Source organism: Canis aureus, chromosome 17 (assembly GCF_053574225.1).
Source record: "Canis aureus isolate CA01 chromosome 17, VMU_Caureus_v.1.0, whole genome shotgun sequence".
Taxonomy (NCBI): domain Eukaryota; kingdom Metazoa; phylum Chordata; class Mammalia; order Carnivora; family Canidae; genus Canis; species Canis aureus.
In genome coordinates, this window is record NC_135627.1 from 25,903,747 (window position 1) to 25,930,305 (window position 26,559).

Below are 26,559 nucleotides of genomic sequence, written 5' to 3' on the forward strand. Positions count from 1 at the left end.
GTTTTTTGTTTGGTTTTGTTTTTCTGGGAGTTTGGTGGCAGAGGGTGACTTAAAATAGTTTTTCTTTCAAACATCTATATAATATTAGAGTTTCCATGTCTGGTTCTTGATAATACCATAGAAAATTGTCTCCTTGCCATATATCCACAGTAGCTCCTCTTGCTATGCACTGTCCTTTTTCTTCTTCTTCCTCCAACTCCTCCCTCCCCTCCTTTTCTTTTTTCCTTTTCTCTTTCTCCTTCTCCACCACCACTACACTTTAAGCAAAATTAGGAGTTAAACTACATCATTTTGGTTTATTATTGATTTCCCAGCAGCAGCGGTCATAGTTTCTGCCACATGTTGGTTTTGAATGACAGATTGGTATGTCTCCAGAATTTCTAGAGAGGGAAAAAGACCTCAAGGGAGAAGATGTATCATTTAGGATTCAATTATGAGGTTAAAACCACATAATTTGAACATTGAAGCTTAACTTAAAGATCCATTAACTAGTTAATAACAGATTAAATATTAATAAATAAGGAAACCCTAAATAAATAAGACTAGTAGACATTGAGAAAAAAAAATTATCTGTATGACTGAGGCAGAGTAAAAATGAAGGGACAAATTTAAAAGTCCTCCACTCTCAAGTCTGAAATTTAGATCTTATAAGAAAATAGAACTTCCCTTATTGTGTGGCAGAAAAGTTATCCATAATGCTGCAGGCCATTGTGGGCAAGCAGTAAATATGCACATGATATCAAAACACTTGCTGAGAAGATGGCGGGGGTAAGAGATAGAACCCATTGGAAAAGTACCCATGGAGGTGCTATGGATACTTGCTAGAAAGCCTTCTTCTGGAGCACTGATCAACCCACTTGGAAGCTTTCCATGGGACAGCTGATAAAACTTGGTTAGAATATATAAAATAAGCAAACTGTAACCAAGAAATAATATCCAATCTTGAGCTGAACCAAGAGTTACCAGTAAGTTGCCTGAGCAGGTAATTCTAATACTTTCAACATTGATTGCTGCTGTAGTCTCTTCTGCCACAATCCATGCCTGTGACTTCCTGGGCTGTTTCTTATAATTAAGAAGATTGGCTGAAGATTAAAACAAAATCAAAGGTCACCTGGGTGGCTCAAGTGGTTAAATATCTACCTTCAGCTCCGGACATGATCTACAGGTTCTAGAATCTAGCCCCATATTGGGCTCCCTGCTCAGTGGGGAGTATGTTTTTCCCTCCCCCTCTCTCCCTCCCTACTACTCATGCTTGTGCTCTCTCTCAAAAAAATAAATCTTTAAAAAAAATGTCAAAGAAAAACCCAAACCAAAACCACACCAAAGTACTGACCAACCTCTTGAGTTTAGTTACACATGTGTTTCCATAATATGCTGATACCAGCTAAAAGTGGACAGCTCCAGTACTGCAACCTCACTTAGGGCCATACCTAAAGAATAATAGAAAGATCTTCTTCCAGTGGGAAGTACTGCATTTACTTGTCTAATATATCTAGTTACAGGTAGCCAGACACACATATTTAAATTATATAAGAGAAGATGCTCATAGTTTAATTGGATGGCAGGACCTTGAAAGAAATAGTGTTGGATGATTGGTAACAAGGAAATATGGGAAAGAAGTATATGAATGGGCTTTTCAGATCTGGCATAGATTATGAATATATTTGCACCAGTGTGGTGTGGCCACCAAAAGGTGTTCACAATGAGAGGAAGTTCTAATTAATCAGGTGGTTAACAAGTATGCTCTATGGATGCCCATCAATGTCTTTCCCCAATCCATCCAGTGCTGGGCCTATGACCAAAATAATCCTGTAGAAGTGGAGGCTATGCATGAGCTCAACAATATGGAATTTCCTTTACCAAGGTTGAATTGACTAAAAATATGGCTGAGTGTCTGTTTTGTTAATATGGAGTCCAATGCTAAGGACCATTGTGAGATATGGCACAATTGTGGAGAAAGGCAAGTCAAACTGATGGCTGTTGATTAGATTGGAACTCTTCTATCATGCAGGGGCAGAAATTTGTTTTCACTGAAATACACATATTCTGTATATGCATGTGTTTTCCTTCATGTAGTATTTCTACCAACATCATCATTCATGGACTGCCAGAATGGCTTACCCATATTCATAACAACTCTTCTGCTAAAGAAGCCAATTTCTCAGCAAAGAAAGAATCGCAATAGGCTCATCCTCATGGAATTAACTTGTTTTGATAATACTGAAATGTACAAGGAAAGATTGAGTTAATTTAAAAATGAAGTGATTTGTTGAAGATTCTGTTATAACATCAAATGAGAGATAATACCCTAAAAAGTTGCAGTATGTGATTTGTACAGTTCGAATCAGAGACCATTATATCCTGCTCTCTTCCCAAAAGTAGCAGTACATGAGTCCAGAAGACAAATAACAGAAGTGAAGGTTACTCCTCTCACTATTACTGCTAAATATTCATTCTAATTTTTGTTTCCCATCTTGGAAACCATGAACTTTCTTGATTTGAAAGTCTTAGTCCCTTAGACAGAACAAGTCCTCAAGACATGTCAAGGGGCCATGACACAATTTCAGTTCAAATGTAAGATGAGACTGCCACAGGCTATTCAGAGTTTATTTAGAGTTTGTTTTACTATTGGATCAATAGGGAGAAAAAAAAAAAAAAACACCTCCTCTCTTTGCTGGAGTGATTGATGTCAATTACCATAGAGACATTATGTTGCTGCTACACAGTAGGGGGAAGACAACAATATCTAAAATCTAGGGGATATTCTGCGGTACCTTTTAGTACTTCCACACTCAGTAATATGGCTTGATGGAAAACTATAGCAAAGAGAGAAAGAGAGACTCAGACCCCCCAATCTAATCCTTACATCACTACATCACCATATAGAAACCCCTCTCAGCTGATATTCTGAGGACAGAGAAATACAGAATGCATAGTGGAAATAGGAAATCACAGATATCAATGCATTGTGGCCAATTTTAGATAGTAACCATAACACATAGTATTTCGTGTATTTTCTTTTTTTGTTTTTGTTTTGTTTTGTTTTGTTTTGTTTCTTTTTTTGGAGAGGGAAAGAGACACAGAGAAAGAGAGAAAGAGAAAGAAAAAAGAAAGAAAAAATAAGGGAAAAAGAAAGAGGAAGGAAGAGGAAGGAAACAGAATATACATATCAATCTCCTCCTCTCTCCTAAAATGAGTGTTACAACTATTCGTCTTCTAATTTTGAGAGGTGAAAACTTCTTCACTTGTCAGAAAGTTAGCTGTATCTTTTTAAGTAAAAATGTAAAGGTGTGGACTCTTCAGCTGTCAACCTATCACATCTCATATTCCAATTATCGCTGTCTTTGTCTGCTCTGTGATAATGTAGACACATTTTGTCAGTATTTTTCATATGAGAGCTAGCTCAATAGAGAGTGGTGAAAGGACATTGGTGGAGAAAGAGTTTTTCTTTTCTTCTCTCCATTCTGTCTCCATCTCCTTTTTCCAGTCTCCTCCAGGACAAAGCTTTCTTCAGTGTAGAATCCTGTGTACAGTACAATTAATCTTGTGCTAGGTACCCACTACTGTTGGGTATGACTTCTTTCAGACCCAACTCCTGCAGAGGATGGGTTTTCCAGTTCCTGGTTCTAGAGCACTTGGTTTTCCTCAGTGCTCCCAAGACCCTCTCCAATGTCTTCACAGTAGAATGCCGTGAGTGGGACACTTCCCTATAAATGGCTCCTCCTGGTTTCTCTTGGGTAATTCTGAAGTGTGTTTGAAGATGACAATCCTCCCTGTAGATGGCTTCTCCCAGTACCACAGAGGGTACATTTTCTAAAGCATGTCAGAAACACTTTCCACTGTACAGTGAGTCACAAATGTGGTCCTGACCCCAGCTTTTGGGCAAGGGAGAAGAGGTCCTCTTTAGGTGGCTTGTGCAGCTTAGGGATAATACATATGACAACATACACACACAATGGCTAATAAAGCATCTCATACAGGCTGAGGTATGTGTATTCAGCTCTTTCACTCTTTTCTTTCTGTTCAATAAGGATCTAACAAGCTATGCAGTCCAAAGAATTAGAAAACTGGGAGTCAGGCCACTAAGACTCCATATTCTTTCTTCATCCTTCATCCAATTTGTTACCTAATCCTGGTCATTTCTACTTCCATGATATTTTTCAACTTATTTGAATTATTCCTACTCCTCCTTTGTTCAGGAACTTATAATTTCTATCACAGCTAATTAAAAATTTTCCCCAGGTTATTCCCTATCTCTGATTTCATCCTCTTGAACCCATTTTTGAAAGAGCTACCAGGGCGATTTTTTATTAAAATTCAGATGTCATGTTGGTGTCACTTTGTCTGAAATAGTCCAATGTTAAAACTCTTTTGGGATAATAGTCAATTACCTGAGAAATTAAGAACATTTCTATTCTAGACTATAGCTACTTTTCAATCACTTACCATTTCATCTTCTAAACCCTATTCATACTTACACAATATTCTTCTCCAGTGTCTAAATTTAAACTTTAGTAATTCTGAACTGTTTGTGTAACTCATATCATTTTACTCTACCTATTCAGGACCCAGCATTATGAGTGGTCAATGAATTATTGTCAGAAAAATAAGTAATGTAGGTACAAAATAAGTTAGAGAAGAATGGTTGATTGAGCGAATAGACCAACATTTTTTTTTTCACTTAATTTCACGGAAAAAAGTTCATAATTGATAGTTTGAGATGACTAATTTCTTGTAGTGTTACAAAGTAAAATATGCATCTTGGATTTATTTGATATAGAAGGTGACCTTCATGTAAATATAAACTCAAGTAAATTTAGTGAGAAATATGTCTATGCAAAAATTCAAAAGTATCTATTAAAATAGAAATATAATGAAAATGCTCCCTTAATAAAGAGAAAATAAACAATTCCATAGGAATTCCATAGGAAAAAAAAAAACTAACTAAGGACAAAGAGCTTGATAGAAGTCCGAGAGAGGTAGAATTACAAGTTGCTATAGGAAGAAATGGAGAGAAAAATCTGTAAAGACAATTAACTTAATAATATGGTAGAAAACTAAATGGCTGGGGAATGGACAGAAAGACACTCTCTTGCAGAGAAATTTAAGATTTGTTGTTGTTGTTGTTTTGCTTTGTTTTTTTTTTTTCTCTCTTTTTTTTTAGTTGAGGAGAAATCCAAGTAGAATAAGTATAATATAGCTTATTAAATTAAAGATAAAAGGATAATCTAGTTAATATGAATATAACTGGAATATCAAAACCTAAAATTCTCATTCATTAATCTGGTGTAGTCAGTTTTACTAGTTGCTATAAATGGAATGTTTCTGTCCCCTCAAAATTCATATGTTGAGGGGTGCCTGAGTGGCTCAGTCAGTTAAGCATCTGAGGCTTGGTTTCGACTCAGGTCTTGATCTCCATGAGATCAACCTACCTGCATGTTGGGCCCTATGCTCAATACAAAGCAATCTGGTTTTCTCTCTCCCTCTGCCTCTCCCCCACTCACATTCTTTCTTGCATGTGCTCTCTCTAAGAAATAAACAAACTCTTAAGAAGAAAGAAGAAGAAGAAGGAGGAGGAGGAGGAGGAGGAGGAGGAGGAGGAGGAGCAGGATTAATGTGCTTATAAAAAAGACCCCATAGAGAGTCCTTGCCCCTTCCTTAGCGTGAAGATATAGCTATATGACAATGTCTATGAGCCAGGATATAGCTATATGACAATTGTCTAGGAGCCAGGAAGCAGGCTTTCACCAGACAATAATCCACCAATGCCTTAATCTTGAACTTCTGGCTTTAAGAACTGTGAGAAATAAATTTCTGTTATTTATAAGCAACCCAGTCCATGGTGTTTTGTTACCAAAGCAAACACAGCAGTTAAGGCTATTGAGGTTATTTGGATTATTTATTCTGAGGAAAAAGAAATCAGTGAATGGACATTATGTTTACCTTGCAATTTGATTCTATTCCTATTTTGTTGAGATAAAGTGGAAAATTGAGAAGTTTTAGCAACATCTTTTGCCTATCCTAGAATCATGCCAGCTGACCTTCCTAGTAAGCTTGTTTATTCTATGTTCCATTCTGTTAACATTTTGTCTTCACAAGTGGAGGAGGAAGCTACTTTTGATAGATTTCACTTTCTTGAAAGTGTATCAGAACAAAGAGAGAAAAGAATTTTGTAAAGATAAAAAGTCATCCAGCAACACACAGAGGGGTTTTAGGTGTTCCACTGACAAAAGTTTTTACACCTTAGCCCCTTCCTCCAAAAGTTTCAATTTACATTGTCATGTCGAAATGTTCTGTCTTGATTCATATCTGGTATTCACCCTGACAGTGAAGCAAGTGGTGAGAGAGAAATAGGATGGGATCTTTGAGCTATCATTAAAGGTTAGATGCTTTTTTTTCATTCATTCAAAGTTTGAAACTCAGATAGCCTGTGTTAACACCACCTGCCATGATTTTCAGAAATGCAGTTTTCAGGCAACACTCAAACATATTAAAATAGACTAAAATATGCCTTAAAATAGACTGAGACAATTCTTATGTAGGAAAAACACTATGACAATTGCTATAATGTGTGCCCTATGAGTTTATTCGTAAACATAACTCCAAATTAAGGTAGAATACAGAAAAATGAAATAATGTAGAGTATTACATTGAGCACAGTAGTATGACTCACTTTGTTCAAGGAGATGTGAGCGGAAGTGACATGTATCATTCCCACTGGAGTTTTTCAAAGCCTGAGAATAACTTAACACATTTTCTTTCTCCTGCCAAGGTGATCTTAGAAGCAAATGTTAAGATGAAGCTACTATCAGCTAGGATTTCAGAATAACTATAATGAGCTAAACATGCTGCCAACATGATAGACTCAGTGTGAGTGAGAAATAAACTTTTGCCATGCTATGCCATTAGATTTGAGGTTGTTACTATAGCATACCCCAAGACATACAATGGCCAATAATTCAATCTATTGCCAATAACAATGGCCAATAACTTAAACCTATTGCACTAACGTAAGGTTGAGATGTGTTATCAACCGCCAGACAATCCATCTTTTCTTCTACCCCATGTATGTTTATCTTCGGGGTGGGAAGGATGCTAGTGCTTTTCCCGTATTAACCTTTCTGCATATTTCTTCTATGTAAGCTTCTTTTTCCCCATTTTATTAATTTTTTAAGATGTATTTATTTATATGAGGGGGCAGAAAGAGAGAATATCCAAGCAAACTCCCTGCTGAATGAGGGGCCTGATGTGGAGCTCTCTCTCTTATGACCCTGAGATCATGACCTCAGCTCACACCAAAAGTCGGTCGCTCAAATGACTGAGTTACCCAGGTGCCCCTATTAAGTTTGTTTTTGTTCTTATTTTGTCTTGTCTGCCTAATATCTAAAGAATTTTCTCCAAATTACTGAGCATGCGAATGGCAAATGCTTCTGCAATGTGAATGTTGCTAGATTTTTTCTTGTTTTTTTTTTTTTTTAATAACACTGAATATTTAAAATTGTCTTTTGAAATGGGGCAAGTGTTGTCTTTGTGAGTTCAGTTTGCTATTTGAATCATAATCTGTGGTGGTGATTGTTGAAGAATGTTTGTCCTCTGTGTCTTACAAGTTCATTGTCATTCTTTGAAGTTGGATCATTTTCATATGCTGTTGTTTGTTATTATCTGTTGATATTTATTTTTTGAGGATTACAGATGTGTTCTATCCTGTGAATATCTACAGGTTATTTGTTCTTCATCATATTTTCTAACTCTTTAATATTAATTTCTCTTTTTAAACCCTAAGTTGTAGGACAGATTGATATATACAAACTTTATCATAAATCTGAATACTTACTAATACACATCTGTAGCTCTGTTGGTCTGTATAGGGAGCTTTGATCCTAGTGCTTGGTCTTCTTACATCCAAGCATGTAGTTTATATTAAATCTTCTAATGGTATTTACAGTTTTATCTTTCCTGAGAATGAGCAAAATATAATAGCTTTTGGAGTATACTAATAGTAACTTTCCTGTAATATATGCACATACATAGTTATGTTATGAAGAATCACCGATCTTTATTTCTATCTTCTACCGTATCATGTCATACATAGATAGGAATAGTCTATAATGAATATACAGTAGAAAATAGCTATGGAATTAAGATGGGGCTAAAATTACTCTGGCTACTTTAGAAAGAAACTGAAGACTAAATGTATAGAGGTGGAGTGGTAGCAAGTTGAAGCCCTCCTCATTCTTCTCAATATACACAGTTCATAAATACGGTCTATCATGTGTGACTTCTGATTATAATCACCCTCTTCCTAGAGATAAATGAAAAGAACAATCACGTATTTATGGAATATTTCCTAGAGAATGTCATTAATAAGATTACAATGAATACTTCTCAGAAAATAATATGAACTGCAGTAAAGATATTAAGTATGTTTGGTTTAACACATAAAATACATTATTTAATAATGTGATTTGTATAAGTCAATATGAAACTGACTAGGCTCTGGCAAGAAGATGAAAATTTTAGAAAAAAATACACATTTCTTGTATGTATGGCCTTTTGTGGCCCAATTCAATCATTACTGTGGCCCAATAATTGCTCACCTAAGAGAAACAATGCACACAGAGTTCAAGCAACAAATATTGACCATATCAGTCATTTCTACCTTATCTGTCAGTAGCCAACCCCATCCAGAGAGAAAAAATCATATTGTAAATATATTGTGGTATAGGACAGGTGGCCAGCTGATGATTGAAGCACTTCCTCTTAAGCCTTTTAAGTCTGTGACACCTGATGAATAGGTCTCATTTTAAAGAAAAGGTATTCTTTTTAAAATACCTGGTTTTGAGTGTTAAATTTAATAAGATTAATAGGTTAGGGGTGGAGAGTCTAGGGAATATATGAAGAAACAAATTGTTTAAGTTTCTCTAGAAGTTTAGAGGACACCTGAAATATAGGGAAACTCAAAGGAGTGCATATATGATAATTGACTATCTTTCCCACTGTGATCCTAATGTTTTACCAGATAACTTGTGACCTAAGAAAGGTTGAAATCTCTCAGTGTTTCTGGTCATATTCCAAATTCCCTTCCACAATTTGTAGGCAAGTGAAATTGCAGCTCATATTCTAGAAGGACTATCTATACATAAACACATATATATTTGATTTTTCTTTGTCTTGACTAACCAAATTGATAAATTAGTCCATGAAGTCATATGAATATCACATTAAATGATGAATTAAGTCCCAGGATGTTGCCAGATAGTAAAACTTGTTCACTTTAAAAAATAATGTTGGTAGTTACTTGTTTCTTCTTTCCATTGCTAGGCAAATTGACTCCAAGTGGCTAGATTTGGAGAAGAGAAAATAAGAGAAAAACTAGACTCAATTTATTCATAGTGAAAATGAATACTGACACTACTTTTTACCAAATAAATAATTTCCCATTATCTTTTTTGCTAGTGATACCAGAATAAAGAGAAACAGGTTAGAAACAGGTTAGCTATTTAACATTAAGAAACTGTTTACCATAAAAGATCAACACAAAAAATGCGGTTCACAAATGAATCCAAATACCTGATGTATTTTTACTGAAATGACTTAAATCTGATATCATCAAGTATTAGTATGTAAAATGATGAAAATATATGTAATCACTTATAGCATTCATCTTACTACTATACTTCCTACCAAGAGGTGGCAGTACCATATTTTCAACATTCATAAATTGTTTAGAAATATTTAATATTGATTTAATGTATTATTATTTCTCTTGAAAATTAGCAATACAAGTCAGTACTTATGTGTATTCTCATAAGAATCAATTAAAGTGGGGACATCTTGGTGGCTCAGCGGTTGAGCATCTGCTTTTGGCTCAGGGCATGATCCTAGGATCCAGGAGGGAGTCCCACATCCAGCTCCTTACAGGGAGCCTGCTTCTCCCTCTGCCTCTCTCTGTGTCTCTCATGAATAAATAAATAAGCATTTTTTAAAAATAATCAATTATTGTGTGATAATACAGCATATTATTTGACAGCCATTATTTATCTTCTTTATAGAAATTATCTAGAGCCTTTTTTAAATTATAGGCAATCTTTTCTAATGATTACCAGCCCATACACATCAACTGCCTCACCCCTATATTCAGTTCTTCATGTGCTTAAGGTTAATGTATAAAAGTTGGCCCAAAATATATGTTATAATATTTACATAAAATAAAACAATTTGATTTGAATAATATATCCCCTTGCATCTCACAGTAAGAAGAGTCCATATCAATCCCATGAGAGCTAATTATAAATGTAGAATATCTGTACCTTTCCAGACTTAATCTGAATGTACATTTTGCCAGGATCCCCAGGTAATTTGTATGCACACTAAATGTTGAGAAGCACTTATCTGGACTAATGACTACAAAAGTGAGCGCTAATAATCACAACTGACCTTAAAACAGTGTTTTCCTAATCTGTGTTTTACCAAATGCTGTATATCTGAAGTAGCATTTCCCTGGCTAGCACGAGAGAAATAAGTGTGTCATAGAGCTAGAAAATTTGGCTCTCATACTTTTTTTTTCCTTTTTAATGTAGCATGAACATTTAACATGAAACTTACCATTTTAACAAATTTTTGTGTGTACAATGTAGTATCGTTGACTACAGGTATAATACTGTACAATAGATCTTTATATTTATATAAAATTTATTTTTTATTTATTTTATATAACTGAAATGTAATGCCCATTGATTAGTGATTTCTCATTTTCTACTCCCTCCTGCCAACCACTATCAACCACTATAAAATTTTTTGTTCTATGAATTTGACTATTTGAGATAACTCTTAAATGTGGAATCATGCAATATTTGTCTTTCTGTGTCTTATTTCACTTAGCATAATGTCCTCAAGTTTCATCCATTTTGTTGCATATTACAGAATTTCCCCTTTTTAAAAGGCTGAATAATACTTCATTATATTGTATATATATCATATTTTCTTTTTTTTAATTTTTTTTTTTATTTATGATAGTCACAGAGAGAGAGAGGCAGAGACACAGGCAGATGGAGAAGCAGGCTCCATGCACCGGGAGCCCGACGTGGGATTCGATCCCGGCTCTCCAGGATCGCGCCCTGGGCCAAAGGCAGGCGCCAAACCGCTGTGCCACCCAGGGATCCCTATATCATATTTTCTTTACTCATTGGTTGATGGATGTTTAATTGCTTTCATAGCTTTGTTATTGTGAATAATGTAGCAATGAATATAAGAGTACTAATACCCCTTTGCTATCTATTTGATTTATCTTGGATAAATACCCAGAAGTAGAATTGCTAGACCATATAGTTCTATTTTCAGAAATAATTTTAATGTTTTTAATGAATTCTATACAATTATTTGTCCATACCACAGTGTGTGTGGATATCTAATTATTTTCAGCACTACTCGTTGAAAAGAGTATATTTGTTCCATTGTATTGCTTGCTGTTGATTCTCTGATGAAGATCATTTGATTATATTCATGTGGATATATTTCTAGGTTTTCTATTCTGTTCCATTGATCTGTTTTGTTTTGTTTTGTTTTTGCCAATATCACACTGTCCTGTTTACTGTAGCTTTATGGTAAGTCATGAAGTCAGTCCTTCTACTTTGTTCATGTTAGTTAGCTATTCTGGATTTTTTGCCTTTCCACTTAAACTTTAGAAACAATTTGCTTCTATCCACAGAAAACTTATTGGGATTTTGATTTGAATTGTTTGAATCTATAAATCAAATTGGGAAGAATTAACATCCTGGAATATTGACATAGACTTTATTGTCCACAAACATGGGATATCTCTCCATTCATTTAGTTCTTCTTTGATATTACAGTTTGGTAGTTTTCCTAATATATATTTTGTACATATTTTGCTAGATTTATACCTAAGTATTTCATTTTTGCAGGTGCTAGTGTAAATGGTACTATTTTATTTTCAAATTCTACTTATTCATTGTTGACATATAGAAAGGTGATTGACTTTTATATATTAACCTGGTATCCTGAAACTCAGTAAAATTGCTTATTAGTTCTGAGATTTTTTTTGTCAATTATTTTTGATATTTTAATAGGGAATCATGTCATCTGTCAACAAAGACAGTTTTATGTCTTGCTTCCCAGTCTGTATACCTTGTATACTTTTCTTGTTTTATTGCATTAACAAGGACTTCCAGTATGATGCTGAAAGGAATGGGGGCATATTCTTACCTTATACCTGATCTTAGTGGGAAAGCTTCAAATTTTTTATCATTAAGTGTGATGATAACTATAGATTTTTTTTGTAGCTATTCTTTATCAAGTTGGGAAAGTTCCTCTCTTTTGCTATCTTACTGAGAAATTTAATCACAAATTGGTGTTGGATTCTGCCAAATGTCTTTTCTGTATCTGTTGATATATGGTCATGTGATTTTTCTTTTTTAATATGTTTAAAAATCGATGCATTAGTCGATTTTTTTTAAAAAATTGAATCAGCCATACGTACCTGGGATAAAACCCATTTGTCTTGATGTCTAATGCTTTTTATACATTGTTAGATTTGATTTGTTAATATTTTGTTGAGAAATTTCATATCTATGTTCATGAAAGCTATTGGTCTGTGTTTTTCTAATGTTTTGTGCGGTTTTGGTATTAGGGTAATTCTGGCCTCATAGAAGGAGTTAGGAAGCATTCTCTACGCTTCTATCCTCTGAAAAATATTGTAAAGAATTGGTCTTTTTTTTTCCTTAAATGTTTTGTAGAGTTCATCCATGGACTCAGCTGGCCTTGATGCTGTTTTGGAAAGTTATTAATTATTGATTAAATTTATGTATAGATATAGGCCTATTCAAGTTGTATATACTTATGGTGTGTGTGTGAGAGCTTTGGTAAATTCTGAAAGAATAGGTCCATTGATTATGTAGGTTATCATATTTGTGGGCATAGAATTTCTCACATTATTCCATTATTATTATTATTATTATTATTATTATTATTAATTTTAATGGCAGAGGATCTGTAGTGATGTCTTCTCCTTCCTATATTAGTAATTTGTGTACTTTCTCTTTATTTCTTAGGTAACCTTAGTAGAAGCTTATCAATTTTCAAAGATCTTTTCAAAGACGTGATTTTTGGTTTGGTTGATCTTCTCTATTAATTTTCTGTTTTCAATTTTTTTTAATCTGCTCTAATCTCCTCCTCTCCTCTTATTCTTCCTTTAGACATAACTTGTTCTTTGTTTTCTGGTGTCTTTAAGGGGAAATGTAGGTTATTGATTTTAAATCTCTCTTTTGTAATATATGTATTTAATATTTTACTAAATTGCCTCTGAATGTTGCTTTCACTGCTTATGACAAATTATGATAAGCTGTGTTCAATTTTCATTTAGTTCAATTTTAAAAATTCTCTTGAGATTTCTCTTTGATCAATGTATTATTTAGAATCACCGTGGTTTTTATTTGCATTTTTCTGGTGATCAGTGATGTTGAGCATCTTTTTATATACCCATTGGTCATTTGCATGTCTTCTTTAGAAAAATGCCTATTCAATTCCTCACGCCATTTTCAAAATCAGGTTAGTTCTTTTATTGTTATTGTTATCGAGTTATTAGTTTTCCTTATCTATTTTTGAGATTAACCATTTATCATATATATGGTTTGCAAACATTTTCTCCCATTGAACACATTGCTTTTTCATTCTGTTGATTGTTTCCTTTGTTTGCAAAAAGCTTTTTAATTTGATGTAGTTCTGCTTGTTCATTTTTCTTTTTGTTGTCTGTGCACTGGTGTCATATCTATGAAATCATTGCCAATACCAATGTCATGACACTTTCCCTCTATTTTCTTCTACTAGTTTTACAGTTTCATGTCTATACTTTCAGTCTTTAGTCCATTTTGAATTTTTTCCTGTAGTGTAAAATAAGTGTCTTGCTTCATTTTTTTTGCATAGTAATATTCAGTTTTTTTAAAAGATTTTATTTGTTTATTCATGAAAGATACAAAGAGGGAGGCAGAGACACAGACAGAGAGGCAGAGAGAGGGAAGCAGGCTCCATTCAGGGAGCCCGATGTGGGACTCGATTTCAGGACTACAGGATCACACCCTGGGCCAAAGGCAGGCGCAAAACCGCTGAGCTATCCAGGTGTCCCAGGGGTTTTATTTAAAACATCACTTGTTGAAGAGACTATTCTTTCCCTGTTATGTATTCTTAGCACACTTACTGAAACTCAGATGACTGTGTATACATGGATTTATTTTGGGGCTTTCTATTTGTTTTGTTGTTTTATATGTCTGTTAATATAACTAAATGATAAACATAACATTTTAAAAATCTAAATTAAGAAAATGAAGAATTAAATGAAAATAAAGTTTTAAATGAACAAAATATGAGTCACATATAATGCCACAGCTCAAAGGTAAGCAAATAATTAAAAATATTTTTTCTCCCACTTTTTGAGTCACATGCACTTAAATGCAATTGAGCTCAGAGAGTACATGTTCTCCAGAAACAGTTATGTGTCATTTTTTTCACATGAGAATTTATGGTGTAAGCATCATCTATTGCCTTTAAAATATATGTATTTACAGTTTTTTTTTTTAACAAATTGCTAATTTTGTGACAGTGGAAGAATACCAACACTGGCATCTGATGAACTCCTGTAGACCCAGGAGGTACTAGAGATGGAAGCCATTGATAATACTTTGTCTTATAGAGCCTCTCTATATTTTGACTCATGAAAAAAAATTCTATGTCATAATTCTCCAAATGTTTTTCAGGAAACTTAAATTTAAATTCAGGGTGTGTTGGGCAGCCTGGGTGGCTCTGCAGCTTAGCGCTGCCTTCAGCCCAGGGTGTGATCCTGGAGACCAGGGATGGAGTCCTACATCTGGCTCCCTGCATGGATCCTGCTTCTCCCTCTGCCTGTGTCTCTGCCTCTCTCTCTCTCTCTCTCTGTATCTCATGAATACATAAATAAAATATTTAAAAAAATAAATTCAGGATGTGTCATTCACCAATCAGATAGTTTAGATTTTGATTTGATAGCCATTTTCATAACCTTAATGCTAATTCCATTAAAAACAGTAAGAGATAACCCTAACTCCTGCATCTCTCATGGAAAATACCTATAAATACCTCCAGATATCTTCCCATCCTACTCCCATAGTTGTATGGTGATTCCACGCTATAAATGGACCTATAGTTGTTGTCTGAAATGGGTTGCATCCTTTGGTCTACTCAGGATAGAAATTAATACTAATTGTTACAATAGGTTGGATCTGAGGTTGACTGCTTGATAAGTAAGAAGTAATCCCAGAGAAGTGTGACCAACAAAGAGGACACCATTTAGTCACCTGCCTTTGAACTTATTGTTAAGTATACGGAGTCTGATCTCATCCCAAATTTGTCTACATTTACAGGAAATAAAGCAGAAGACTATTATTCAGTAGACCATAATATTTTGGACAATATGTTCACTATGAGTTACAATGAAGTTACTTCAAACTCTATTAATCAACCTATAAAAAGCCTACATTTTTACTTTTCCAGAAATACATGTATGTCAGCATTCCCTCATCATTGCTAAAATTGTTAAGGACCATGAAAGATGTGTAATTTTGCTCTGCTTACAAGCTCACAAGGTAGTTTGCCACAGTTTTATAGATGCTGGCAGAACATGACACGAGTCAGAGACAAAGAACCTTATTGCCCACGTCAGTGCAAGCAGCACACGCATCAAGGTATTTCCTCAGCTCTCTTTGTCTAAGGTCCATGAAAGTAACTCATATGGGTCCAAATAGATGCAGGCAAAGGAAATAGCTTGCATTGTATGAAATGCATCTTTAGTTTTAGAAACTCATTTTTTAAAACAAAGGCAGTGAACACATATGCCCAGAGGGAGACAGTTTCTATTTTCATAGGTGGATTGGTATACAAACATCTTTGAAAACAGTCTAGAACAGAAATAGTCAATGTCTCTACTCTAGAAACCTGTGTTACCCATAAGGAATGTCTCTCTATATTGGCTTGTCAGCTTTATCTGTTCTTCCTCTCTGTTTATCTCCACTTCTGTCTCTGTCTCTCCTTTTTTTTCTCCTCTCTACTCTTTCCTTCTATCCTCCTTTAATTGGCTTTTAAACAAATTTATACAAATGATCAATTTTCCCCATCATTCCTGTGGAAATTATATTCAATAGACCATGTTGTATCTAGATTTTATATTTTTAGCATAGGGCCAACATAAATCTCAAATGGGATAATTTTGAGAAAAACAGGCATAGAAAAGAGACACAAGAAAAGGACATGTCTTCATTAAGTAAATTTTTACAATTGCAAAATAACCTCAAATGTTTAAAACATTTTTTCCTTGTACACTAACAAGGTAAATGAAAATTTGCTTTGTTTACAACTAATGTTTTTTTTAATTTATCAACAAAGCACAATTTTACTGCATTTTTGTAGCATATGGATGTGATCTATTATAGCAACTTCACGCAAACTAATTTGGTGCCACACAAAAAACACATCTGCAACATTTAACAAATGAGAAAACAAGTAAAACAAAACAAATATGCAAATGTAAAAATTCATTTATCTTGCAACATCCTTCATTATATTGAGAGAAAAAAATTAAACTGTGAAAATCCTAACTGCATGATTACCGTATTTAAACAAATGAAAACAAATAACTGAGAAATAAAGTTATTTATATATTTATTCATATTACAAATAACTTTGAGATTCTATAACATGGTGATATGATATACATAGTCTCTACCTTATGAAACTTATACTATGTTGGTAGGGAAACATGCTACAAATTATTTAAATATGAGGACAATTCAAATTATATAAAATATAAAAGAAAATAAAGAATTGAATGAAAGATTATAATGTGGCATCAATTTAGGTTAAAGTGGACCCTCAAAATGAAACTGAAGTATAAATTAATCAGGATAAGAAATATGAGATGTAAAAGGTTTATGATATATATGCAAACTATACACACTTGGTGATGTCTACTGAGGAAATAATGTACTGCCACATTATGATAAGAAAATATTATTTATTTTATATCATACAAATTGTGGATCTCTTACCATAAACCCTTTGAAATGTGAAATCTTATAGAATCTTCCATAGATTATTGGATATCTTAATTTATGCTTAAGGCATTACCAAGATGAGTTGAGCTACAAAATTTACTCACTTATGTCATGGTGATATAAAGGCAGATAATTTTCAGTTTTCATAAATGTTGCATGGTTCACATAGTAGAATAAAATGGTTTTGAGATTAATCATTCCTTTCAAGTATGAGAGGTTAAGTATAAAAGAATAAATATTCTTGTGAAAATATTATTTCAGTCATTACTAGAGAAGAAAATAGAGAAAACACATTAAACTTCATCAAATTTATAGATATTTGTAAGTTAATCAGACCTTAAGATAAACATTTATTGTTAGGAATCAAATAACTCATCTCTGACATTTCTATTATACCAAATATAAAGCTATACTGGTCGGATGTTTACTAAAATTTTGAGGGACCCTCTTAAGGCTAATAAGAGTAAAATCTAAAATCCTCAAAATTTTTGAACTTTCTTTTTATGTTTCCCCTTCAGCACCAGTCCTAACTTTTAAAATCAAATTATTCTAAAAAATTACATTTTGTTTATGCTGAATATGACACACGGTAAGAAATGAAAGCTGACTACAACAGCATTGTTATCATCAAGATTTATTTTAATGCAGATAATTAGACAGAAAAAATATCTCACTCTAAGAAAATGTTGTAGGGAGATTAAGCTTAAGTTGCGTTTTAAACAGAAAGAAAGCAGTTACTTTATTGGAAAAATTGTTAGTTATTGGACAAAATAAGGGGAACTGATTTCTTTTGTATCAAAATGTTTGGGCGACATAGTGGTTTTATAAGAGAATATGTATATACATTGTATTTATTTATATTAAAAAAGTATATATATATATACTTGTATATATATACATGTATATATATACATGTGAAAAAATAGTATTATTTCTTGCCCAAAAAGGAGGAAATCACCTAAGGTAGTGAATCCAACAATCTTACAGTTGTAAATTTTTCAAGTTTCACTGTAAGTGCTAAGACAACTCCAGCAAGAACAATTCAGTATTTTAATAATCCTTTATCTCTCTAATCCAATTGGAGAGACTCATGAAAGAGAAGTCGGCCATATGTGATATGGATTAAAAATGTCTTAAAATTAGTCTTATGGGCTTAAATTTGATTGAATAGAAAATTAAAGCTATTTGTTTCATTTCTATGTCCTTATAGTTCAAAGCGAGGCCATTAATAGCACACCATCTTACCTTTAGATACAGAGAAACTATTACACTAGGTAAGGATTTGTTGTTGTTGTTGTTTTAGATATTTTTTTTTCTTAAAACTGTGGAAAAATGGGATCCCTGGGTGGCTCAGAGTTTTAGCGCCTGCCTTTGGCCCGGGGTGTGATCCTGGAGTCCCAGGATCCAGTCCTACATCAGGCTCCCCGCATGGAGCCTGCTTGCCCCTCTGCCTGTGTCTCTGTCTCTCTCTCTCTCTCTCTTTCTGTGTCTCTCATGAATAAATAAATAAAATCTTAAAAAGAAAAAACCTGTGGAAAAAATGTTTTATTACCCAAAGCAGAACTCATAAACATTAGTATATTTTAACATTATGTTTAATATGAGGTTGGTTTTGATAGCATAGAACTGAGTAGAAGACAGAATAGTTCAGGAAACCGAATGATCCATACAACATATCTTAGGACCACAGACTATTTTCAGGTAATTGGTAGAATGCCAAAGAATGATGAGTACAATACGAATACATAGATAAACTTGGATATAATGCTACAAATCAGGTATTGGCCATATCAGGAGGTCTTCAATTGTTGTGTGTATAGAGTCACTTTATAATTATAATCTATTTTAATTCTGCAAAAATACATTGGATGTATAAACCTGTGAGCACACACACACACACACACACATAGATACACAATATACACACTGGTGGTATTGTTTATAGAATTCTCATAACAGTAGAATTTATTTTGATTTAGAAAAATACCTCATATGCCATAATGGAGGATACAATTATTATTAAGTTACATAATGGAGGATATAATAACAAAAACATTGAAATTCTTTGGATATTATAAAGATAGGGTTTTACAATACTTTTATCAACTTTTGAAAGTATTTCATTATATCTTAAGTGACAAAATTTCAGTTAGTTTTTTTTTATCATTGTTTAATTTGGCTTTGATTTAAGGCACAAATTCATCTTTCTATTATTTCATTGTTTTGCTTCTTTTAGAATCGTTAGTCTAAACCTTAGTCCTAACTGTTGGATTTACTACTTATTCTTGTTTATTTCTTTCTTTTTAACACATCCTAAGCCATATATGTGCATTTGACTGCTATAGAATTGGGATCTTATTCTACCAGTGTCTTATTTTCAATTCCAGGTCAAATCACTTTTCTCTAGTTCTCTAGTATGAACTATTGCTGTCCAATAGACTGATCACCATGGTCCAATCATATAGTTTCCAAAACAGGAGTTGGAAGGAAAGTAGCCTTTTTACCTACCATCTGGGGTTTAGTGGTTAGGAACCTGTAAATAAACTGACAAAAGGTAGATTAACAGGAAAAAAAGGCAAAATTTATTCTCATACACAGGAGAACATAAAGAAGAGACCCACTAAAACCTAGAATCAAAGGTTTATATATCATCATAATAAGAGAGGGAGTTAGAACCTCAAGAGAAAGCAAATGGTGGGAAGTCAATGACAAATAAGCAGGAGAAACAAGTGGAAGATAAGGAAAATTTTGATAAGGTTGTGTTTATATAAATTCTCATCCAGATGTAAGTGGTGCCTCTCTTTTCTGGCTATAAACCTCCAGAAAAGGAGAATTAAGGTGGATTTTTTTAAACGGGGAAGGAAGCTTTATGTAAGTCAACAAAAGAAATTTAGATGAGTGTATTATTGTACATGTCTTTTTATTTTTTTTTGTAAATTGTTTTTTCTGATGTTTTCAGCTTAAAATGATCTACATATTACATCAATGTATCCAAATTAGTTCCATTACAGATGATCTAGTCTCAAACACCTTGAGAAAATAAGATAATCTCTATGGATGCCATCAAAAGCACATTTGAACGTGTTTCATTACTTCTTATTAATCACATTAACTTGATTTATAAACTCATTAGAGCATAGCAACAAAGAACAATCTATTTCAATTTTCATACCATGGGAATTGAACTCTGCCTTTGCCACTCACATACTCTGTGAACTTGGGAATCCTTCCTAATTTTCCTCAGTTGCAATGACTTATCAAGAAAAATCATGGATATATATTAAGGAGCAAAGTAATAAGGATTAAAATGGACTATTAAGTAAATTAATATTTTAAATCCCAAGTAAAAGAATAATAAAAAGGTCAGTTTTATATAAAACAATATGTGAAAACTATTTTAAAAGGTATACAACATTTTATTTCATATGCATTTTTTAATCAGAGAAGCATAATATGATTTGTATGCATATATTTTTACCTGTATCACTATGAGAGGTTTACATGAGAAAGCTCTCCTTTCAAAATAGTTTGAGGAAGAGGTACTGGGACTTGCACTCTAATAAAACAGGCATAATTGGTGAAAATTCTTCTAAAAAATGCAACCTTAGAACATCTTTGGATATTGACCTAAGAGCATACAGAAAATAAGGCTTTATTAAAAAAATTATATATATATATATATATATATATATATATATATATACACAAAAAAAAAAAAACTCATTAAGAAGATTGGCATATAAACCACAGCATGCTGCTTTTCTTCATTCTCCTGGCTCAGCATGATGGAAGGTGCAATCTGGGTGGGTGAATACAAGAATACAAGGCTCCATTTCTCCACCCAACTAAAAGTTGGGGGCTATGGTAGCTCCATTGGAAAGGCAGGCTACTAGCATTTCTCATTCCACTCAGCTAGGAGGTACAGAGGACAAATTATAAGTGAGTGCAGTCAAGAGCTTCTAGGATTTCTTCTGCAACACAGTCTCCACTTGGAGAGCTAAGGCTCCACCCCAGGTTTGGCAGGTTAAGGATACTGGGGACCTGGCTGCCATCATACCAGCTGGCTCACAGTGCAAAGGTTCTGATCCAAGCAAAGCAAGCTGAGAAGACAGTAGCCTACCACCTCTTTCCAGTTTCTTGCTATTGTCCCAGGAATGTCACTCAAAAAAAAAAAAAAAAAAAAAATAGACCTGTTTCTGCTCTAAGTTCCAAAACAGCGGCTCAGACATTTTATATGGGAAGAAAGGCAGGCCATAAGTACAAAGAGCTAGCTCTATAACAGTAGTTATCACTCTAAATGGCATATAGCATGAAACCAAATAGGATAGTTTCTTGCATCACAAGCTAATGGACATCTTATAGCCATCAGGAGACAAGAGGAGATTTGCTAAAGCCTCTATTGTGACTACAGTATAGCTTATACTTTTTTATTTTCACATTCCTTATCATGACAAATTCTGTTCATTGTGGGATACATTTTATAATTTGTTTGAAGAAGTTTGTACACTAAATATTTTAAATATCTTAAAGTATTTTGCCCTAGATTACTTTATTATTTTTTAAAGATTTATTTATTTATTTAAGAGAGAGAATGCATGTGAGCAGGAGAGGGGCAGAGAGAGAGACAATTTCAAGCAGACTTCCCACTGAGTATAGAGCCTAATACTGGGCTCCATCTCAAGACTCTGAGATCATGACCTGAGCTGAAATCAAGAGTTGGGTGCTTAACTGTCAGAGCCACTCAGATAACCCTAATTTATTATTCTTAATCATTAATTTGCTGACTTCCAAAGCTAAATATTAGGATTTTCTTTCTTTTTGTAAAAATATAGTATGCAGAATTTTATTGAAAATAAGAAGGAAAAAAAAACATTTCTTTGTTAGTAGGGAAGGAGACTTGGTTTATTCCCCTGAAGTACTATTAACATTATATTTTCAATAAATATGATACAGCTTTTAAAAGCTTTGGGAAACACTAAAATATTTTTTAATTGTTTCATTTGTTTCATATTACATATTATAATAGTACCTAAAACAATAGATTTGTTCTATTGGGAAATACATATGTATTTTTACAAACTGTTTCAAATGCACACCCTTATATAAGTACTGCACTCTGTTTTTTTTTTTTTTTCACTCTGCTTTTTTAAGAATGATTTTGACTGTGTTTGAGATTGTTTGATAATTCAGAATTCTATTACAATTGAAACATCTTTTGTTTTTATTTGAGGCAATATTGACGTGCTTCTCTTCAATGTCTCTCTGGAGAGATTGAAGACAGGCCCTTCAGAATGTGCCACTTTGGCATGTGGATTATTTTGAGCTGAAGGCACTTGAGAAAATTTTGTCCCTTCCCTAACTACACAGAAGAATCTAAATTGGGGGGCTTTCCCAGAATAAGGATTATTAACAAAGATAAATTTTTATCTGAGTGACCCATTTGTATGGTAGGGTAAACAGCCATTCACCAAATACCTGCTCTCCTTATCACCCTGTGAAGTGTATTCCTTTGAAGTCCAGACCCCCACCCCCATCTCCTTAGTTCAGAACAACATATATACTTCATTTTGCCTGCCTTTGGAATTTCCATGTCTATGTGGACTTCCCCTACATATGCTATTTGATTTTCTCTTGTTAATCTGTCTCATATCAATCTGCTTCTTAGTCCAACTAGAAGAATCTTTGAAAGAATAGGAATACTTTCTCCCAAACATCTCCTTCTCATTTCCATCTGTAACGGAATTTTAAAGCTGCATCTTCTCTTTTCTCAACTGTTATCTACCTCCAAACTGCTTGTTTAGAACATTGTAGTCAGTATTCTTCTTCCTTAAATCCCTAAATACAAACATCCTTTCCTATTTCAAATTCTGAGGTTCTAATTTCAAGCGGTGAGACTACTGCTTTGACTTAGAGTCTACAAATTTAAGAGTAAAAGAATTTCAAGAATTCCTTGGGCCTATTTGTTTTAACAACAGCAAAACACATGGGAATGGATGATAACAGCAGATAGAGATGACTGAGCAAATTCCAGCTGTCAGCTCAGTGTTAGGAGCCTGTCTCCATTGATTTTTACTGTGTATGCTCCTTGTTTACCCTAAAGTTGACAAAAAGTAGTGTCTTTTTTAGCTTTTGTGTCGGGACACTAGAATTTGTTTTATTTCAGATATATCTCATGGTATATTTGATCTTTTATAATCCATGGAACAGACGGGGAAAAATCTAGACATAAAATTATGTTGAGGGATCCCTGGGTGACTCAGTGGTTTAGCTTCTGCCTTGGGCCCAGGGCATGATACTGTAGTCCCAGGATTGAGTCCCACATCAGGCTCCCTGTATGGAGCCTGCTTCTCCCTCTGCCTCTTTCTCTGTGTCTCTCATGAATAAATAAATAAAATCTTTTTTTAAAAAAATATGTTGATATTTCTGGGAATTCAGACCTATTACATAATAGTAAAGCATTGATGTATGTAAAAAGAATAGTTGAAGCTTTCAAAACATGAAAATGTGAGACTTACAAAGAATCTTTACAAATTAGACATTAATTTAATTTTGAAAACTATACATGTCAAAATAGACTCTGCTATTTACCCAAATGTTACCTGTGAAAAGATATTTTTAAATGATCTATTTTATAGCTTATACATGTTGGTATTTAAAATATTTTAGCATTGGGTCACTTGAGTGTCTCAGTCTGTTAATGTCTGACTCTTGATTTAGGCTCAGGTCATGAACTCATGGGTCCTGAGATCAAGCACTCATTGAGGAGACTGCTTGAAATTCTTTCCCTCTGCCCCTCCTACCCCACTCACTTGCACTCTCCCCCTCTTAAATAAAAAAATATTAAAAAATAATAATAAATTAATCTAGGTAAAAGACACCTTCAAATTTTAATAAGGTATTTCTTACAGTTCAAAGATATATTATATATCTTTATATGAATATATATCTATATATACACGGAGATGCACAGTATAGTTTTGGCAAGAGAATGGATGAATAGACCAATGGAACAGAATAGAGAACCCAGAAATCAACTCAGTAAATGTAGTCAGCTGATATTTGATAAAGGAGCAAGCCAATACAATGGAGCAGAGAGTCTTTTTAATAAATGGTGCTGGAACATCTGAACATCCACATGACAAAAAATATATCCAGGCACAGACTTTACACTATTCACAAAAATTAACCTGAAGTGGTTCATACATAGCTAAATATATATTGTGAAACTATAAAATTCCTGAAAGATAACATTAAAAAGCCCAAGATGAATTTGGGTGTGGGGATGACTTTTTAGATATAATATCAAGGGCATGAACAATGAAAGAAATAATTGATAATATGGACTTGATTAAATGAAAAACTTATGCCCTATAAAAAATAATGTCAACAGAATGAGAAGACAAGCTATAGTCTAGGAGAAAATATTTGTGAAAGACAAACCTGAGAAAGACTATTATCCAAAGTTTACAATAAGAAAAAAAAAAAAAAAAAAAAAACTTGATTCAAAAATGGTCCAAGGACTTTTGCAGACATCTCACCAAAGAAGATGGCAAATTCAGCATGAAAAGATGTTCCACATCATATTTCATTAGGGAAATTCCAGTTAAAACAATGAGGTACCAGTACACATGATTTAGAACATCCAAATTCAGGAACATTGACAACAGTCAATGGTACTGAGGATATAGAACAACAGGAACTCTCATTCATTGCTGGTAGAAATGTAAAATGGTACAGACACATTGAAAGATAGTTTAGAGATTTCTAACACAATTGAACATACACTTATAATATGATCCAGAAATTGATAAGCCCATACAAGACACTGTTCATTTGTTACAGTGTTTTTTGAATTCTTTTTTTTTTTTTTTTAATTTTTATTTATGATAGTCACAGAGAGAGAGAGAGAGAGGCAGAGACATAGGCAGAGGGGAGAAGCAGGCTCCATGCACCGGGAGCCTGATGTGGGATTTGATCCCGGGTCTCCAGGATCACGCCCAGGGCCAAAGGCAGGCGCTAAAACGCTGCGCCACCCAGGGATCCCTGTTTTTTGAATTCTAACATAACCTTTTAACTCTCATGGAACTTCAGTTTCTCTACTTCTAGTACTCAATAATTTTTCTACATTATCTACTTGATTTACTATACTATAAGCCTTTGCACATTTATTGTAATTATTTTAAATTCCCTGTTTGATAATTGGAACATTTTTATGTCATATCTGAGGCTGATCTTGGTGCTGGTATTGCAAGCTGGAGTAATGACTTCCAAGTTCTTCACCAATGGGAACTGAAAGTGAAAGGTATGATGCAATTTTTATAACCTTGAATGAGCAAAAGAAACCCTGTTTGAAGGTGTTCTTTTTGGAGCAGTGTGTCAGCTGTGGTATTAATCTTTATAAGTTATAAGCACTGTTGTTAACAAAGTTAACTTGATCCTCAATTTAGTGATGAAAGCTGATATGTGCATGAATTTTCACTAGATGAAAATAAAGTCAATTTCGGTAGATAAAAATGACTTTCCTCATGACCGTGAGGCTTCTGAATGAGAGAGGTAGTCCTTAATTCTTCATTTAAAAATTAAATGGGGATCCCTGGGTGGCGCAGCGGTTTAGCGCTTGCCTTTGGCCCAGGGCGCGATCCTGGAGATCCAGGATCGAATCCCACGTCGGGCTCCCAGTGCATGGAGCCTGCTTCTCCCTCTGCCTGTGTCTCTGCCTCTCTCTCTCTCTCTCTCTCTCTCTGTGACTATCATAAATAAATAAAAAATTAAAAAAAAACTTTTAAAAATTAAATGGATTTATTTTGTCCTTATTACAAAATATTGTTTCCCTCTTTAAGAAGTCCTCAGTGGAAGAAAAAAATAACATAAAAATAAAGGAAAATAAAACCACTAAGTTTCTTATTTAATTATTAAATGCTATTCCTGATACCATGAATGTGAGAGAACAATATATATCACCTCTTTGAATAACACAAGGAAAAAAAAAGAAAACACAAGATATAAACTACCAACAAGACAAACATCTTGGAGGCTTGTGTATAACCTTCTAACCTCAAAAAAAGAAAGATAAAGTTCAGGTAACATAATTTCTTTGCACAGTCTAGCAGGTAATTCAAACATGAAAATGTCTTGAAAAAACAATAATGACTCCCTACTCGACTTTTTAAAAATCATGGGTTGATGAACAGCTACTGAAATCACAGGCTTCCAACAGTTGTTGTGTTTAAGTCACCTGCTAAAATGGGCGTGTATCATTCTATAGCCAAACCACTGATTATATACTTACCTCTCCCTGGACAGAGAACCGTCATCATTCCTTTAATTATCTTCCCTAAAAAAAAGTTATTCTGGGGCTTGCAAGTTTTCCTGATAATAAAGGATATAAAGGAAGGAGGGACACAGAGATCCCATTGAATGTCTAGTGTGATAATGAAAATAAGCCCTGTGCTTCAGCACTCTT

General features: G+C 33.9%; 1 pseudogene; it reads left to right on the forward strand.

Moving 5' to 3' along the window:
• LOC144287622 (eukaryotic translation initiation factor 3 subunit E pseudogene) overlaps nt 1–26,559 on the forward strand; it is a 51,111-nt pseudogene that overhangs the window by 17,033 nt on the left and 7,519 nt on the right.